Source organism: Chlamydotis macqueenii, chromosome 10 (assembly GCF_036417535.1).
Source record: "Chlamydotis macqueenii isolate bChlMac1 chromosome 10, bChlMac1.mat, whole genome shotgun sequence".
Classification (NCBI taxonomy): Eukaryota; Metazoa; Chordata; class Aves; order Otidiformes; family Otididae; genus Chlamydotis; species Chlamydotis macqueenii.
Window position 1 is genome coordinate 10,000,001 of NC_141565.1, and position 19,945 is coordinate 10,019,945.

The following is a 19,945-nucleotide window of genomic DNA, read 5'->3' on the forward strand; positions in this document are numbered from 1 at the left end:
CTTGATTTTAAGAATAGTATGGTCTGTAATTAATGCAGTATTTTTTAGTAGTATGACACAGCATGAGGAACAGTACAATGCTAAACCTTCCATTATTAACTATCCTATGTTATGCAATACTTGGGCATGATGGGACAAGACAAGCATTTAATTTCTTAAGGCTGGGTTATGGTATGGCTTTCAAGTTACCTGCACGTAATTGTGCAAACTGCTATCTATATTAGTGTTTCATTAAGCATGTTGTTTGGGCTCTGTTGTCTATGTGATGTGCATTCTTGGACACTTTAGAAAACTTAGGCGCATGAAATATTTTCAGTTTAAGCTTAGTTTTTAGCCTGTCTTGTTTGACTCAACAAAGTAAAAAAAATTCCAATTTATTATACTGTTTTTAAATTAAAATAAATGCATATAGCTTTTAATCAACATTTTTTTATGATTTATAAAGATTTTAAGACTCCCATGTCCTCTTTTATGGTTACAAATAGTCTAGATATATTAAAGATGATTAGTTTGACAAAGCGTTGAGTGTTGAGCAAGTCTGCTAACTAATGGATGAGCTTAAAAGACAGTCAGCTGTGGGTATTTTTGTTTGTTTTTAAATTTCAGTTAGCTTTGGCTTTTTTAATACAGGTCAAGAAATTATATGGTTATTGATTTTACCTAGCTGATCTAAAATAGCGACTTAGTAAGTAAGCGAATGGTATGCGATAGTTCTTGAGTACTGCTGTGTGAGGATTTGATGGAGGTCTTGATGAAAATTGCCCAGGTGGGTGCCTGCATCAGTAGCCATAGTGTTAACTGAAGAGAAGGTTTAAGATAATGCATAGGAATGCATTACTGTAACTTTTGCATGTTAGGTGTTGTGGTACCATAGAAGATTTAAAGCATTGACACAGTAGTATGTAAAATTTTGGATTCTGTGTTTGTTTCTTGGCAATATGGTCTGTTTTTTCGTCTAGTTCAGTATCTGAATGGTAAACTGAGATAATCGGAGGAGAGGGAAAAATGTATCTTTAGAGGTAATATGAAATGTTGTTGTGAAAAGGCAGATAGAAGATGTCAGTAAATACAGTCTTAATCTTGAATCGCAAAAACGACTTCAAAGAGTTCTGTGGTGTTTTCAAAGTACGAAATGTAAAACTATGCCAGAACATTTGCACGCAGAAACGTTTATTATAATTGTTTACATAACTTCTAATGAGTACATCTAATTTAGGAATATGTCATTATCCTATCAATGGCCTATATTTAAACCTGCATAAATTCCTTTTTTTTTTGCCACAGTATTTATAAACATTTCTTAGAAGCTTATATATACAACTTTTATCAACTCTGGGTTTTATGAAAAATAAAAGACTTTGAAATGTTAATTTAGTAACAGAACGAAACCTTCAAATAATTCAAAATAGTTCATGAATGATCTGGAGCTGCAGTTTCATTTCATAAGTTGTGGACTTCAGTGATACCAGTTTCTGGGATTCCTGGTCACTCAGTCCAATCTCTGTGCTGCCTCTTGAGCTGCATTTCAGTTAAACTCGTATTTTTTTTTAATTTTTTTTTTTCTTGAGAGTTTGGGATTTTGTTTGTTTTGTTGAATCATGTGAGGGATCATGTTTACTACATAGTCTGGAAACAACTGTATCGGCATAATCAGTAAAGAAGGGTAGAAACTGAAGAGAGGGAGCATCAGTAAGCAGTGGCAAGGAAGCCAGTATACTATTTATTTATTTATTTAATTAAGAGGTAGGCTTAAGCTGAAATATGTCACATAAATCCAAGTTGAAGATGATATGTTACTTCCAGTTGAATGATGTGAATGTTTACTTTGTATAAAGGCACTTTAATGATGCATGGAAAAAGTTACATCCCGAAAGAAGATAATGTCTATGTAACAGCAGCATCATTAAGGATAAAAGTAGGATGAGTCTTAAAGATGACCAGTAAATAGTAATTAATAGTAGATGTTTGATGTTGGATTTGCTTTTAAAAATACTTTTAAAGTAATATGTAAGCCTAAAAATGTGTAAGATAAAGGTGGAATGAGGCAGTGGGGGGAATCTGTACTCGGACTTTCTTTGTGCTTAGTAATACTGTTATAGACAACTAGTGCAATGCCTCTTTTTGCTTGCGTTTGTAGAAGCAGTGTAATATCTCTTTGTGGATTTTTCATACAGCAATAATTTTAGAAGCTTATGCTTAGAATTGATTTTGATTTTTTGTGTGTGTGTAATTACAAGTTAATGAATCTTTTTAAGAGTTGCCTGAAAAAGTGGGTCACTAGATATGTAGGAAGTTAATGTCGTGCTGAGCATGGAGCATTCCAAAAAGCGTGAATCAAAGCAAAAGAAAAAGTAGGCTATAGTTCAGAAAATCGCAATGTTTGTTCAGCTTCTATCACTGCATATGGGCAGAAACTCTGTGAAAAAACTGCTTAATAGAAATAGTTGTGAACTTTGCTGTTGTTTTTGGTTTTTTTTTTTTTTAAATAAGCAAGTTGAAAACCCTTGAGAATTTGTATGTGACTTCTCTCAGGCAGAAATGCTTCTGGCAGATGTGGTGGAAGCTTTTAGTAGAAACCTGAAGTTTCCGACAGATATCCCGGCTTTCAAAAATTGGAATTATTCAGTGCCTTACACTGCTGTGAGTGGCTATTATAAGTACCTTTTATAAAGAATCCTTTGCCACAGTTTACCAAAGGTGCTGAGAAACTATGTGAGAAATAAAGTATTTTCTTAGACCAAAAGGACTCCGAATAACTGGTCGTTTTTAACAACTGAAAAAAAAATGTGTAGGCAAAAGTTTCTGTGTTGGGGTGGTAGCTAGTACTACTGTTTTCTTTTAATTCAAAGTGGATGTGAATTGAATTAAGCACATTCATCTTATCTTAGTTATAGAAATTCTAACTAGTAAATTGAAAGCCAAAGACTCCCCGTGATAGCAAATGAAATTTATTAAGGCTGAGCTAAAAATGTGTGAGATAAAAATGTTACAGAGCACTTCCCTCTTTAAAGAAAACAAACAAACTCTGCCCCCTAAATAACCAAACAAACTGAAAAACAGTACTTCAAAACAGCAACTGCAAAGGTACAGCTAGGGAATTACAGCTTTCTTTGAGTCCCTGGGAAGATCATGGAACAAGTTATGAAACACATTTCTGGGCACATGAAGAAGATGGTTTGGTAGTGGTCAGTATGGATTTAGCAGGGATGTCATGTCTGACAAGTCTGATTGCCTTGTATGATAAAATTACTAGATTTGTGGGCAAGGGAGAGCAGTGCATGCTGTTTACCTTGCCTTTAGCAGGGCTTCTGGCTGTTTCCCATGATGGTCTTCTGTCTTAAGTTGAGGCACTGCAGTCTGGATGTACAAACAGGCAGATGACAAACAACTAGGACAAGGTGTAATGGTTTAAAATAGAAGGAGGTAGATTTACACTAGATATAAGGAATACATTTTTTGCATTGAGAGTGGTGAAAGACTGGCACAGGTTGCCCAGGGGTGCCCCATCCCTGGAAACATTCAAGGCCAGACTGGATGGGGCTCTGAGCAACCTGATCTGCTTGGAGATGTCATTGGAGGGGGATTGGACTAGATGATTTTTAAAGGTCCCTTCCAACCCAAACTATTCTATGATTCTATGAGTAAAATAGAACTGTTTTGAGGATCAAGCTCGGGGTAGTCGTTAGTAGGTTGTGCTCTACCTGGATGCTGTTAACAAGCAGAATACTGCAGGAGTCTATATTATGACCTGTCTTGTTTAATGTTTTTATCAATGACCTGAAGGACATGGTGAAGTACACTCTAGTCAAGTTTGAAGGTGACACCAAATTTGGGAGTGTTGATGTGGTGGGGAGTGAGTTGATATGCTCAAGGGCAGGGCTACCATCCAGAGGGACCTGACTTTGGTGAATGAACCTCGGGAGTCTGGACAAGGACAAATGTGAAGTCTTGCACTTGGAAAGTAAGAACCCCTTGCAGCATGTTAGACCATGTCTAGGCTACTGCATCTAATTTTGGACAATAATGCAAGAAATCCATTGATAAGGAGAAGTTGAAAGATTATATGCTCTCTTTTCTTGCTGTATTGTACTAGGAATAAAAGTATATTGGCTGTGAAAGAAAGAAAAGAACTAATTTGTAAAAAGGAAATATGTTGTTCACTTAACATCACATTGAATGTTGTGTGGAGATAAAGACCTTGGCAAGGTTCAGGAAGTACAGGACATCTTGTTTGGACATCCTGTTTGTTTGGAAGTGTTTTGGTAAATCTGTCTTAAAAAATTTAGTGGGATATGAAAAATGGTATTTGAGGTTGCAGGGTTTTAATGGGAGATTTTTTTTTTCTGATGCTTCCTGTAGAGATTCCTGTATGATACTTGAGGCTATTTGGTGCTGATCTATGTAAGGGATATTTAATTTCTCATGTATCAGTAGTATTTCTTTCAGTTGATACCATGTCTCTTATATATTTTTACTCTAGTACATCTTTTCAGCTTTGTTACAATTGTTATCTTTGAGAGCTGAACAAATATTTTATTTTTCATTACTTTTATGTTGCTCTATGCTTACTGTCTGCAGTCTCTATAGAGGAGACACTTTATTGCAAACATCGAATATTTATTCCAGGTGCCCTAGGAGACTGACCTGGGTTATGCTAAAATGCACTAAGGTGAAGTTTCAGTCCTTGGACGGTTTCGGTAAGAAGGTGATGTCAGCCAGCCCTTACGTAGACCTGTTAATATTTTTATGTAAGTGCTTTTCACCTTGAATGAACTATCCAATTTTGTGCTGATATGATCATAAGAATAGTATGGGGTAGGGAGTTCTCAATTTCGGCAAACTTCACCGCCATACTTCTTTTAGAACCCAGTGTAGGAGTGCTGGTGGCCATTTATAGAAGAGGTGAGTTACTGCTGACAAGGATTTCCCTGCAGAGATACCATCTAGAGCCACTGCTGCAGAGCTAATAGTGTAATTCTTGGAGCTGATCCATTGCAGTCATGATGCATCTATCCTGAGCCAGGAACACCAACACATTGATTAGGTTTTAAAAACAAACAAAAATCCCTTTTGTATGTGCAATGATTTTTTACAAACCTCAAATGAATCAGGTTACTTAGCAGTAATGAAGGCCGGTAAATGTGTTTTCCTTAGGTCTCTAATGGGATGTTTTGGGTTTGCTCCTGGTCCTGTGCTTGTAAGTGTAGAATCTTGCTTCCCTAATACACTTTCATTATATAAAATTCTGTTTGAGTTGTTCTTTGACTTTATTTCATGTTAGTTCCAGTAATCCATTGATCATTTGTGGGTGGATTTACATTACACTGGATAAATACTTTTAATTTGACTTTGCCTTCTCATTTTTCTTACTGAATTTGAACAGTTTTGGTTGCTTTGTTATCTAATTAAAGTAACTGAATTTATGTATGCTGTAAAGGGCCATGTGGGTTGGTAGTGCCTGTGCCAGTGTGCTACTTTGTGTTGATTTGAGTCTGATCTAACTAAAACTCTGCAAAATGTGTAGGCAAATACTCAGCTGGTTTGTTGCATTTTGGTTTTTGTAATTTCTTTTAATAGGTAATAAAAAGTGAAAATGATTATTGTTTGTGGAACCTGGCGAGTGAAAGGGAAGGAAGAATGCTGTCTCCATCCCTAAAGCTAGCAATTTTACAGGCTATTGCTGCTAAGTTATATGATTGTTTATTGTCTCTGGCTTTTCTTTTGAGTCGCATCAATGATTGCTTCCTGTTAACATTGCTCTCTTGCTGAGAGCTTGGATTATCTAAGAGCTCAAGTTTAGTTAAATACTGCTGTAACAATGTGTTAACATTCCCAACTTGTCTTTCCTTCCAGAAGCATTTCTGCTTGTAGCAGAATTGATGGAAGAAGGGTTGCAGTATTGTAATGTTTTTGTCAAGTATAGACAAATGTTTTTTCGGTTTTCTTTAGGAGTAGGAACCTCAGGGAGAGAGATGGATTGGCATGTACCATCTCATGCCCCTGCTAGAAGACATCCCTCCGCCTGCCAGAGACCTGGACAGTTTCCTTTTTGAAAAGGAAAATAATTGTGCTGCAATCACATACAATTTTTATGTTATGTTGTACTGGATATGAATGTATGTGATTAAAGTTTATTTCAGTCTTGAGAAGGTATAAATAAATTATGAACTTCCAGCAGGCTTATAATAGAAAGTCAAAAATCCTGTAGTAACACTGTAGTTGAGTGGAAAAACACAGAAAATGCTAGCAGCAGTTTTAACTTTTTTTACTTTCGTAAACGTGTAAAAAGTAAATATAAAAAGTACTGGGGTTAGTCAGGGGTAGTTAAGGCATGAGGAATTGATAATATCTTTGCAAAGCTAAGGAGTGTTTCAGTATTGATAGTTGAACTATTGTGCTATTCTTAGACCTTCTTAGGTTATAAAATAACAGTAACCAACCACAGAAAAAACTGAAGAAATGATGATGAGTAGGCTCAATCACAAATGTTCTAATGGTGTAAAATAGTGAGAACTTGTAACTAAATACAAAAATATTGGCAGTATTGTGCTATAGTTAAAGTAAATTTGTCCCTGGTTGGAATATTTTGTTCAGTTTTGGTTTTCATATGATAATTCAAACGTTTTGAAAATATTTATTGACAGGAAGCCTTCAATATAGGAAACATGCAACATCTGAGATAGATATAGAAGCTATATAGGAACAGGCAAGTGACCTTTTGTTGTCGTAATAAGAGACTATTGAAAATAAAACTAGGAGTAAGTTATTAATGCTGTATATATTCTCATAATTACAATTGTACTAGTTCTTCCATAAAAATAAAATGAAAGCAGGAGCTTAAAATACAAGAACTGTGGATGCTTGTAACTGTGTATTGAGTAACAACCTTTTTAAAGGAAGGCATGAAAATGCTTATGTTTCAAATCAAAGAAGAAAAGCTCTGTTATGGGCCAAATAGATTACAACAGATTCTTTTGAAGACATTTGGTACTGGCTGCTGTATTTGCATATGCCATTAGTCTTATCTGATATGGCAGTTTTTGCTCTTAACTGGCACTTTTTCAGAGTTGTTCCTTTTCTGGATGTTGAGCAAGATTAAGTTTAAACATAGATTTCTCAAAAACTTTCTTTGATGCAGTATTATTGATACTCTGTAAGAGTTTTTTTTTCTTGTTTAACGCCCTCTCAGCAGATTTTGATGACTCTGCTTTGCTTTCTATTTTTTTTATTTGCTTTTATTGAAGTATAAATACTTCAATACAAGCTCAATCTCTTGGTTTCGCGAAGATGGGCTTTCAGTCTGCCGACCTGTTTGCCTTTTAAATTTCTGATGACCTTTCCCAGTAATTCCTGGCACAATTGTCTTTTTTTTTTTTTAACTGTAATAGTTGAATGGGCTTACAGACAATAGCATTGCAGATCAGTTTTGGTGGTATTATTATTTGTGATTTTATTCTGGCATTGCTGTTTTCTGCACTTACTGTTTCCAGGTTTTTTAAGAATCTGAAAGCTTCCAGGAGGCATAATGGATTATTTGTAATTCTTCACATTTTCAGTTATGTTATTTAAAAAAAAAAAGCTTTGATTTTTATATCTGATTGTGAAAGAATCCATTCTGCAGCCAAACTCTCTTTTTCAGGTCTTTGATCTCGGTAGGTAACTGCAGCTCTTTGTAGTTTTCTTGCTGTCATTACAGGGATTCCTCTTGCTGAATGCCAAAGGACTTTTAAGGCTATGTGGAGTCAATATAATCACATATTATTAAGGGACAAAATATAAATTTGATGAAATTTCTTTTGTTTTTATGCATTCCAGAACTGTAAGTCATTATGTATAGTTAGAATGGTATTTACTTTAAGGGAAGTTTCAGTACTGTGAACAAGGACAGCCAAATTCTACGACATGAATGTACTGTCGGAGTATAAGTTAAGTTGGTATGGACCTCTGGAGGTCTTCCAATCCTATCATCTGCTCCATAGCAGGTCTAATTAGTTTAGGTTCCTTGTAGACTTGGGATAGAATTTTGGGTACAAAATTAATCCCTACCAGCAAATAAAATAGGGTCAGGCATATTTGCTACGTAGGCTAGCTAGTGTTGCTATTGTCTTAAGTTATGTTCTGAACTTTCACTGTGTGCGTGTATAAAATTCAGCATTATGAAATCCCTGGATTACTTATTTTATAGTATAACTTAGAATTCAAACCAAAATGTGTCAGGTTTACTTGGAGGAAAGAAGCAGTAAATTAAAGACATGAGAATGTTCCTAGTTGCACTCCTAATTCCATAAGGGTGGAAATAATACACCACTTTCACTTACAGCTCTCAACCACTACTTCCTTTTCAAGAACGCAAAGGGGAAATTAATTATTTTTTTCAGTCTTCCTCTTTGAGAACTTTTCCTAGACTGCATATTCCAGCAGTTGCAAGAGAAAGTCAGGAATACAAATTGTTGTAGAAAGGGTTTGCTTTTTTTTTTGCGATCTATGTAACTAGTTGACATTAGGTAGAGCTACTGGTTGTACAAAAGCAGGGCTTTTAGTAGGTATATAAATATTGTCTGTGAGTATAAGCCAGAAGTCTATGAACAGAGGCCTTCCTATGTAATTAAAGGAAGAACTGATAGCTATTCTGTTAATAATACGTTACCCAGAACACAGAAAGGCATGTGGATATTCCACATCTATTTGAATGCTTTTTACCCATCATTTAGTTAGATTTAGTTAAATTTATGAATCTGACTTAAAAGTATGTATACTGTGTTTGGATAACTTTTAACTTTAATGTAAACAGAAGGGAAAATGTTTTTGGTGGTTTTTTTGTATTTGAACAAATGTTTTTCATTGATACACACGGACAGCTTTCAAAACTCATTTTTTGTTTTGGAATCTGCGTACACATGCTGCCTCACGTACTGAAATCAGTACAGGTTGTACATACATCCTATTGCAGACTGTTGCCTCCTGATAAATTGAATGCAGATCTGCATTTTAGCTGCTGGTTGACTTGCTCTGACCCCATGTTCCAGAAATGGGCTTGGGAAGGGTTAGTTTGGCAAAACACTGCACCAGCACAGCTGTCCTGCTTTATCTGAGCCATTCTGGGACATCCACATTGCGTTCCTGTGGGTTCTTTAGGTCATCCTGTTCCAGGATTTTGCCTGCTTCATAGCCGAGGGTAGATGTGCCTGCAGTTGAGCAATTTTGTGTGCAGACGTGCAGATAGGTGGGTTTTTTTTGGTCTCCCCTTGGTCGATCAAATGAAAATGTGCTCGGTTTTCTTCATCCCTTTCCCACATACCTTTATGTTGAGCCTTCCCGGGTTAGAAGTTGCTGGATGAATTTTAGATGATGACATATTTATAAACTAATGTAAAAGGACCTTGATGACTAGTCTTTCTTTTGAGATCTGTAACTTGTACTCTCTTTGATGTGTTTTATGGTTTAAACTTGCTGTACACATCTTCCTGTATAATTGCAGTTTTGTATTTCCAAAAGATTTCACAAAATAATTGTTTTGTAGTATCCTTTAAAAACCTTTTATGAAGATATGGTTTTGAGTCTAATGTTAGGGTACCTGTCATCTTGTAACATTATTTCAGTGACCAGATCTGCTTGCTGGTGTCGTGCCTCAAATTACATCTATTAAGTGTGCTATGTAGTTTTGCTTTAAATATTGCTCTAGACAGTTCTTATACAGGTTAACAGAGCCGAGTGGAAACTGTTCTGTCCTGTCCAGAGCAAAAGTTTTCAGACAACAGGAGGACTTAGGAAATAGTAAGTGCTTGCTTACACTTGTGGACTTTTGGAAAAGGTAATAATTTTATTTGACTACTGCACTCATGCTGGGGTGTCCCAGGTGTTCTTTTTCATGAGACAGTTGTAGTCAAGTGTAGCCTTTGAAGTATGAGCTTTTTTTGCTGGCATCTTAGAAGAGGGAGGAGGAAATTTATCTGCTTTGATAAACAGACCTTTAGAAAGAACTATATGAGCCTTGCATGAAGAAGAATTATAGTGGGAGGAATGTCTTGTGTATTTATTTTATATATAAGAAGTGGTAAAGTCAGTTAAAGTGCAATTTGTTTAAAGTCTAAAGCACTCAGATACCCGTCTACACTGGAGGCATAGTAAGAATATTATCATTTAAATGTCTGAATTATAATAATTAACATATTTGTTTAACATACTAAAGTGTATTAAGCCAAACTTACAAGTTTTGAAAACATCCTAATTTAAATACTTGTTTGTTTTTTTTTTTTCTCAAGTATTACAGCTTCAAGGTCTGAAAAATAGACATGGATGATTGTTCTTTGTAAAATAAAGTATTAACAATTTTTTTTCAGACATGTAGATATTACACTTGGGTAAAACTGTTAAAAATGTCCCACAGCAGGAAGCTTGTATGTCTTACGACTTCCCACAATGCTAATGAGAAATAGTGTTATGAAAACTGTGGTAGAATATGGAGTCTTTGTTACTTTCTGCAAAACTCAGTGCTGCAATTCAGAGGGGAATCATGCTTGTTAGTTTCCAATTCTACTATTTTACAGGATTTCATTCTAACTTAAAAGGTACTTTTCTCAGTATTGATTTGTGTGTTCTGTGCTTTCTAGTTCCCTTGACAAAACAACTAAAGCAAATCGCATCAAACAAAATTTTATCAACTTGTTCTGCATTGACCAGTGATAATTTATTTTAGAAAATCCAAGGTCACCGAACCTACATATTTCTGAAATGTGGGTGGTAATGCTTATTTAGAACAAGATGCTCTTGCTAGCATTAGGGCAGTAATGTAGTAATTTAACAGGAGGAGTGAAATGGAGTAGGCAGCAAAAAAAGCACGATGAACCACAACATCAGAGAAGACTGTTCCTTATTTGTCTAATCCTCTTGAGACCTAAAGCCTATGTAATAGTGGGTGCCTCTTTGTGATGTGTTTCTTTCTGGATTTATTTGTAATGTGTATATATTAGCATTAGGAAATATGGTACTTCAGGTTGTGGAATTAAGTTTGTTGTGGTTTTTGTTGGTTTTTTTTTTCGTACTGAGAGATAAAAATCAAAATGTTCTGCAAAATACTGATTCTTAACCACCTATATGACAAAACTGAAGAAAGAGAACAAATCTGTGGCAGAAGAGGTTGTGGGATGCACAGAATTTTCCCAAACTAGTTCTCAAATGTCAGGTGAGCCCTTTTGCATAACTGGTCCTTCATCCATCCTATCCTCCTCATGCTAACTCTCGCACTTGGGCCACTCTTAAAACAGCTAGACCTTTGACTTCAGTTCCCTTGTCTATGCTCTGTACTGTCAGTCTTGTCTTCTTTCCACTCACTGAGAGGCAAAGAATTCCAAGCTTTCGTAAAGTGCTGCCTTACCTACCCTGTCTGTTTTTGACTTCCTCATTGGAGTCTGTAAGGCTGTCTTCCTAAAAGTCATTGCTATTCTAGCTGCCGTCTTCCTCTTACTACTGTACCTATCTGCAAAGGAAGAAAGACAGATTCCCAGCGATCTATGGTAGCATCCTATCTCAACTGCACCTTTGATTCCTCTCCTCTTAAATGGGTTCAAGGTAGGTGTCACAGGGCAATGGGGCAGCTAGACATCAGTAATTTTAGGGGCTGGAGAGAGGAAAATTAGGGGAAAGATTAGTGAGATGAAAGGTTGGAAGAAACTTCTCTGGTTCTGTCATTCCTTTCAAATACAAGCAACTAGTTTTTGAGGTCACTTTCTCTGATTTGAGATGGCTAGTGATATCAAAAGGTGGTCTCTGGGTGCTTAGGTACTATGGGGGGCAGGTTGGAGAATTGTAGAGATGAGCTTCATATCAGCACTGGGGCACGAATCGCTTTTCAGTATTAGAGAGAAACAATCGGGAGAAAAGAGCACTGAGCAGTGAAGATGCCATGGAGTTTGTTTGCATTGGAAATTCAGTGAGGATGAGTTAGAGATGAGACAATTAATGTTGCAAGTGGATGAAGTGGTGCAAAATGGAATACTGAAACTTAAGAACAATTGAAGTCACGATTACACACTTTAGTTGCAAGTTACTGCTTTTTAAAAAAAAAAGAAAAACCAACAGGAAACATGTCTTACCACTTCTGCTTTTTAAATTTACTTGTACCATTAAGCATAGGTCCTTGAAGAGCAGAGTTCAGTGCTGCTGAAAAAAAAATCATCATAAAGGTTAAAATTATAATTTCAGGTAACAAAGTTTTTTGTTGAAAATTTTCCTGTCTGCTATTTGTATGTTTCATTTTTTAAAATGCTTATTTTTCTCAGCTTAATTTATTAAGTTCTGTCAAAATATTCTTAACCTGCTAAAAAGAGCTATGATGGTGAGCGATGCAGAAATGGTAGTTGCAATGAGCTTTGTTTATAGCAAAATAAATATTTCTTGATCAGAAAGTTGTTTGTTTTTTTTTTTTTTCATTGAACTACTCATACAGTTGGAACATAAGTCGTCTTCCATGAAAGATTTTCAGGGAGGATAGTTTAATCTCTTGACTTGCTGATGAGAGCATTGGATATTAGAGTTTGCTTCAGTGGCTTTGGTTTATGTTTTAAATAACAGCATGGAGCTACTGCCTATGTTCATTTCCATGGTTCTGTCATAGATAAAATAGTTTATTTCATACTTAATGTAGTTGTGAACGTGTTGCTTCATAAAGAAATTTGGTAATTCAGTTTGCGTTGTAGTTGATACCAAGTGAGGTGAATGTTTGTATCTTTGAACTGTCCTGATGGTCACGCTTCATATCTGCAGAATGTTGGAAGTTCTAGTAGTTTTCTTTAAAAATCAGTGCTAACTGTTTGTTTTCCTGAGACTCGGTCGCAGTAAATTATGATTTTTATCAGCTAACAGTTTAGACTTCTCTGTAATACAGCATTTGAAGCAAATGAAAAATAGAAATTCATGTAGAGTGTGAGTAGTAAAAATGTAGTCACTTAAGTGAAAAGTCTTTATTTGCTCTGATAGTTACGTATTTGCAGAGTGACTCGTAACATAGTGTAAGAAGGATTAAGTATTGCTTGAAAAGAAATAGTGTTTTCCAAAATGAACAGTCTTACAAGCTCTTGATTAAATTAATTATTTGGTTGAATCAAGTTAGTGCATTTCTTTGTGGTGTTTTTTTTTTCTTTTTGTGTTTTGTTGGTTTTTTTTTTTTAATTTTATTTATAGTTGTGGTTTGTGTTTTGTTTTGTTTTTTTTTTCTTCAAATAGTTTAGGGACTGAATTCTTCTAATATGCATTGAATTTGCAGTTGAAGTTATGGCTGCACGTAAATCTGAGAGATTAAAAGCAGTAATCTATTGCAGTTTAAGTGGTATTGAGGTTCCAGCTGATGGGTTGACTCACTGTGAGCACACTTCTTTTGAGTTGCCAAGCAAAATGTTTGTAAATCACACACAGTTCATAAACCTTTAGAAAGAGGAGAATGAAAGAATAAAAGGTAATAGTTGTTCCTGAGTGAAGTTTTATAATGTTTATTGGGATTAAATGATTAAAAGATTAATGATTAAATGATTAATCCTTTAATTAATCAAGGCTCTGGGGAGACCTGATAGCGGTCTTCCAGTACCTCAAGGGGGCCTACAAGAAAGATGGGGAAAGGCTGTTTAGTAGGGCTTGTTGCGATAGGACGAGAGGTAATGGTTTTAAAATAGAGGGGGGTAGATTTAGATTAGAAATTAGGAAAAAATTTTTTACGATGCGAGTTATAGAACACTGGAACAGGTTGCCCAGAGAGATGGTGGATGCCCCATCCCTGGAAACATTCAAGGCCAGGTTGGATGAGGCTCTGAACAACCTGATCTGGTTGGAGATGTCCCTGCTCCTTGCAGGGGGGTTGGACTAGATGACCTTTGAAGGTCCCTTCCAACTCTAACCGTTCTATGATTCTATGCTTGTCTACAAAATAATGTAGGTATTGGTAAAATAGTTAGGAATAAAGACTTAAGGTCAGTTGGTTTGAAATGCCTACCGTTTTCTTTCAAAATAATATCTGTGTGAGTTGTCCTGCGATATTTCTCTTCTACTTTGTTACTCTGAACTATTGATGTGATTTACACATTTTTGTTTACTAGTTTACTGTTTCTGGTATTTAAGTTTTCAAAGGGAAGTGAAGAAAACATCACTGTTCCTGATGTGCCTGTTAAGAAACACTGAGGTTATAAAACTGTTGAGAAACAGAGGACGCAAACGCTGCTGGGTGGTGGCTGATGATAAAGTGTGTCATGCTTTGAGTTAGTGCTCCCTGCGGCTGGTTGAGCATTGGAAGTCTAGAGACATTCAGCTGCTGAGTCTGGAAGTTGTCAGGCCATCCAGTTTGGGCATTTAGTAGGTAGATAAGCTGCTCAAGTTGTCCAGCTTTGAATTAAGTGTAAAAAGTAAAATTTAACAAGGTAAGTGAGGGACCCTGGTTAACAGAACATGTTTATTTTATCTGACTTGTACCTTGTACAGAAGAGCAACCCATGGAATAAACAAATATTGTAAAAATACAGTTTGTTTGACCCGTGAGAACTTACTAGGAATTAAATTATGTATTTGTGTTTATATCCGGAGATGCAGCACTCTTTTTAAGGTCCCTTCTGTTGAACACTGAAACTACGGTACAGGATATTCTGTGGTGTGCTTCTTCTTGCTTACATGCTTTGCCTATGTTGCAGTTGCATGATGGGAGGGGACCAGTCTACCTGAATTCCTCCATGTATCCAGTTTTTTTTCTTTTTCAGGAGACAGCAAAGTGTATAATCAAGGAGGAAGCTGGAGATGTGCTGTGGTGCAACTCTTAAAGCAGGTGTTTGGGAAAGTACAGCAGCTGTGTGCACTGCGCAGTATGTCTTTCTTGCGTTTGGGTGCGCTGTGACAATATTACTGCTCCACAGCATAGACCCCGTGCAAAAGAAGGAACCTGTTAGAGTGAAAAATAGTTGAAATGCATAGAGAAGAAAGCAGAGCCGACTCCTGACACTTCCCTGAAAACCTAGATGGGAGATAGTGAGTGCTGTGGAGGAATGTGCTAGCCAGTACAGCCAAGAGATACGTAAAGACTGAGGTTGTGTGTACCTTACTTTCCAGGAACTTCAGCAGAGTCTCTAATTTAAGAATATCTAAAATACAGCCACTCTTCAACCCCTAGGAGCTACTGTCCGGTGGCAACAGAGGAAGGAGGTAATTTGAAGATCAAGTAGGAAAAGGACTTGCTTCCTTGTTTTGAAGTCCGTGGTAGACAGACTAATTCTTACCTACTAACAGGAGCAATGTGAAAAGGGGCTTTCATGTAAGAGGGTCTTAGCCTTTACTTGTTACCTCTGTCTTCTGGATTATGTAGCTTCACTGGTTATTCCCATGGCTCTGTGTATAAGCAATGAGGAGAGCTGTTACTGACCTATATGAAAATTTCACACTCTGTTTTTGTTATAACAATAACACCTTATTTGTTTTAAGACTGACTGGGCAGACTCTGAAGCATTTTTCCTGGTTTTGAGTGATAAACACTTATCGAAAATTGTTGTAGCCAAAGTGTCACAAACTTTGTTGTTTGGTTTTTTGTTTTTTTTTTTTTTAATGATGACGTTGAAATAATGCACAGCTGTAATAATCCAATGAAACATTTTGTCACCCTGCATCATCTGTAGGGTTTGGTATGCCTGGTGTTTGTGTAGGACCTCAGTATACTACTTGGCTACAGAAGAAAACTGTTTTTCAAAAAGGCTTAGAAGCAGCAATGGGGACACGCGTGTTTCGTTTGAATTTGTATTTCACCATGTTGCTCTTAATGCTGCCAATTCCTCGTGGCCCAACCTATTTTCCTTTGAAACAAGCTATGGATAGCATCTAGTCCTAATTTAAGTTTATTAAAACTTCATACTAATACTAGACTAACTATAGGTAGCGTAAAAGTCTTGCTGATTTTTCTTTAATCAAAGTATAGTCTTGTCTACAGCCATATTAAATTTAAGCTTGGATGACAGACTTCTTGGTATGTCAAAGCTGATTACTTAACAGCAAACGTTTTTTTTGTGGGAAGGCTATGTTTGTACTGGGAGTGTAGTTTGAATGTTATGTTAACTTAATTTGAGGGTTGGTCTGCTTTGGTAATATACAGTACAGATGTTGTTTGTTCACGGAGTAGATGGGCCAGTGTAAATGGGAGTGATTTGATGCACAGTACCAGTACATAGCCACTCTTATTAAATGTCATTATCATTTTTAATGACTGGAGAAACCAAGCCTGCTCAGCTTTCTTCCTTGTTCTGTTGGGAGTGTAGATTTTGAAATAATTCTTTAAATGTTTTTGCTTTGAGTTACCAATGCCTATTCTTCTGCCGGTTGTTTTTGTTCTTTCTTTTAGTAAATGACTCATTCTCCTGGTTTGCTTTACTTTCTGGACTTTCTCTTTTGTTCTTATAGAAGACAATGAATTGTAGCAGAACTTAGTATTTTGAATGTCAAGAGCACGTTTCAAGCAAGTGCTACCTTTTGTAAAGAAAAAGCCTAACTATTCTCAGAACAGTAATATTTTTAAACTGATTAGACATGGAAAAAATATTGCAGGTTAATTCCAGTGCTTTTGCAGCATATGGCCAATTTCTAGCTAGATATTTTTTACCATTGATTAAGAAATTCAATTTCTATATTTAATGTAAAAAGGCTTTGACAGCATTTTGATTTTTACACATGCTTGCTTATTCTGGACAGAATTTCATGACTTGTATAATTTCAGTAGCAGGAACATTGAAGTTGAGAAACCTAATTTTAAAATCTGAGAAGTAGGAGAGTTGTTACTGTGGATGTTGTCGCTTGAAAGTAACTTGTGTTTGAGGCTCTAGACTGTAAAGACTGAATTAATAGTTTAGACAACCCACGTTGTATACATTGTATAATTAATGGAAATTTCCATATTAAAAACTCCACTCACCTTCATAACATAAACAGTCCTCAGCTGTAGTTTCTGATCTGTGCTTTTGTATTGAATTGCTTTGCTTTACCAAAGCTGGGCGGGAGCGTGCATAATTGTGTTGCCCTCTGGTGGCTGCAGCTCCAGTTTAAATAGTAAGAAGGAAAGGTATTGTCATGCTTTGGGAAGGGATTTAATAATTCTTGCTTGCAAATGATTAGGTATGTTGTGGTTTTTACAGTAGCAATATGCTCACTGGTCTGTGGAATGGCAGGCAACTTCCATGACAAGTGAATAACCCCAGGACCGTACAAAGAAAACATAACATGGTAGTATATAATTTGATAGCAGGGCATACTGCCCATAATTATTATGATGTAAATAAAAAAAAAAAGAAGTCTTGATGAATTTATTGCATAATTTAACATTTTTCTAATCTTATGGGATTATCGTTAGTGCCTTATTGCTGTGCTGGTTGCAATGTTTGGGGATGTGCCTTTGGCTACCACATGGGAAGAGTAAAGTGGCACTTGTAACCTTTTGATGAGGCTTTGGATTTAACCTTCAGGTGAGTGAATGTTTAAAAAAAAGTATTCAAATCCTTCAGACTACCTACATTAATTTGCTCTTTTGTGATTCCTGGTAGGCAGAATTATTATTTTTTTTTTCTTTGTATTTTCTCTCCAACTGCACCTTTTGTCTGGTCCAAAGCATCACAGCTAGGTTAATGAGAAAAATGACTTGGTGGCCAGCCCTTTGTTCACAGGTGAACAATATACCAGCTTTCTGTGATGAGTGGGACAGGTTCCCTGAGTTGGTGGCTGCATGGAAAAGCTTGGTAGTCAGAAGGACTAGTCATCTTTCTACAACTTTTTATATGTTTTCAGGATTTAAATGATCTGTACTTCTGTCATCTTTCCCTCTCTCCCTTCCTCTCATCCCCCCTCCTTTTTGAAAATTAAATCAATTTGTAATAAAAAACTTATCAAGCTTACCCTAACTGGTTTGCTTAAAAAAAGGGGGGAGGACAGGGGAGTAGGAAATGGAAATAACTTTTCTGATGATGATACCGAAGTACAAAGAACAACCTAAGTGATTCAATGTACATTGTATCAGCAACTTAATATTGCTGCTTTTAAGAGGTGAACTGTGAAAAATTTCCTTGTATGTTTCTAGCCGTTAAAAATGCATGTAATCTTGGTAAGAAAAATGTTATAATGTGTTTTATCAATTGGACAGTGTGACCTGAAACCTGCATATAGATGGTTGGAGGTGTCTCTGGTTTTCATATCTGGAAGGATCTGCCATTTGGAAAATGACTTGATGGCTCTTAGACCTCTTAGGCTTCTTCTTAGACTCACAGTCTAGAACTGCTGGTGCTAGAAAGAGGTTCTTTTTGTACTTTGAGAAATGTTTTCCATGTTTTAGAGGGAAATATGTCGTCCAAAAAATTGCAAGGCTTGATAATGTAGTTCTGAGAGCTGTGAATGACTGTTCTGTCAGGCTTTGCAGCTGAAGGATGTGAGATTGCCAGCAGCACTCCGTGATTCCCTTGCCCCCGCTCCTCCTGCTCACTGGCAGATTGGTCATGGGCACTTATCATGTTCTAAGTATTTTTTTTTGTTGACAAAGAGATTTTAAAAGCCATTCAGGTTGGTTGGTTGTTTTTAGCTTGTCTGAAGAAGAAAATTAATAGGCACAGTGTTAATGCTGTTATGTCCCTGAAGACTTTGTGGATATGGTGGAGAATAGCTAGAAAAAAAGACATTGAAATACTTTTGTCTGTGTTGAAAACTGTACTAGAATAAGTGCCTTGGCAAGTTCTGCCACGTTAGCAAACCTTTTAATCTATAAATCCAAGGTACCACATATGTGATTTTTGCCCTCCACTAAGACCAGTATGACTCATGAGTCACTGTGTTTGAAATTGTAATTACCTTGAACATTACTTGAACATCTTATCTGCGCTCTGCCCATTCCTCTGTTTCTGCTGGGGTGGTTGTGATGTTCTGAACTGGTGAGAAGGCTGCAGCACCTGCCTCTTGTTCTGAAGCCAGTACGACACAGCTAAAGAAATGGCTGACTAATATTCTCTAAGATTGCCTATCAAAAATCAGCTCATGCAGTCTCTCACATTGCTGGCAGACCCATCGCAGTATGTGAATGCGTACTATGGATATATATTTCCTTAAGCTTTAAAAAAAAGTCATATTTTTTAATTGTAAAATTGTTGATCTCAAAGGAACACCAGAGTAATCTGCCTTTGTTCATGAACACCAGCATTCAGTTACTGCTTGCTTTGAAAGTCTTCACCCAAGAATGAGTTGCAAATAAATACAACCTCCTCCCATACTATTTGCACTCTCGTTGCATTGGAGGTATGGCTTGGCAGTGCTTTTGAGTACAAATATTAAACTCCCAATTGACAAATTTCTCCTCTGTGCTGGAAAATGAGTTTTCTGCCTTTGGATGAAGCCACACTCTTTCTGACTTAATTGCATTTGCTCTCTGTATGGAATGGTGAAGTTCAAAACATAGGATGAAAATAAATTAAATTTAGTATTTAAAAAAAAAAAGTTTTGATCTTTACTTGATGCAGAGAAGTCTTCAGAAAAACGTGGAGGAGCATACTGCTCTGGTGACCCCTCGTTTTCAGTATGAGGAAGCGTGCAGTGAACTCTCACTACGCTATATTCTGGTAGTGTTTGTGGTTTGGACCTGTTACAAAAATATCTAGTTTGACATGATTAAAATTAGTACAGCGTAATTTTACTTAAGTAGTTCTTTTGAGTTAGGACTTGTACTTCTGCATCTTTTTTGGCTGGATTGAATGTATATCACCATAACGTTAAGTTTATCCTCAGTATGGTCATTTCAGCTGTAGCTTAGAAATGTGCTGAACATTATTTTCCTTGTGACACGTGTCTGTTCAGGAACAGATGATGTCAGAAAGCAAGAAATCTTTGTGTTGTGCAAAGGAGAGATGAATTAACTAGGCCTGCTGCAAATGTGTGTTTAAAAAAAAATACTGTAGTTGCATTG

The 19,945-nt window shown here is 36.4% G+C and overlaps 1 protein-coding gene across 25 annotated transcripts in view; it reads left to right on the forward strand.

Annotated features, from left to right (window-relative positions):
• Nucleotides 1-19,945, forward strand: part of SLMAP (sarcolemma associated protein) — an 82,898-nt gene that overhangs the window by 2,695 nt on the left and 60,258 nt on the right. The window contains exon 2 of one of the 25 annotated variants that reach the window (XM_086755915.1): nucleotides 4,627-4,748. The exons of 23 other annotated variants lie outside the window; for them this stretch is intronic. The gene's annotated coding sequence lies outside the window, so the exon portion shown is untranslated. The remainder of the gene's footprint in view (nucleotides 1-4,626; nucleotides 4,749-19,945) is intronic. One more of the 25 variants, XM_086755917.1, reaches the window with a different exon arrangement.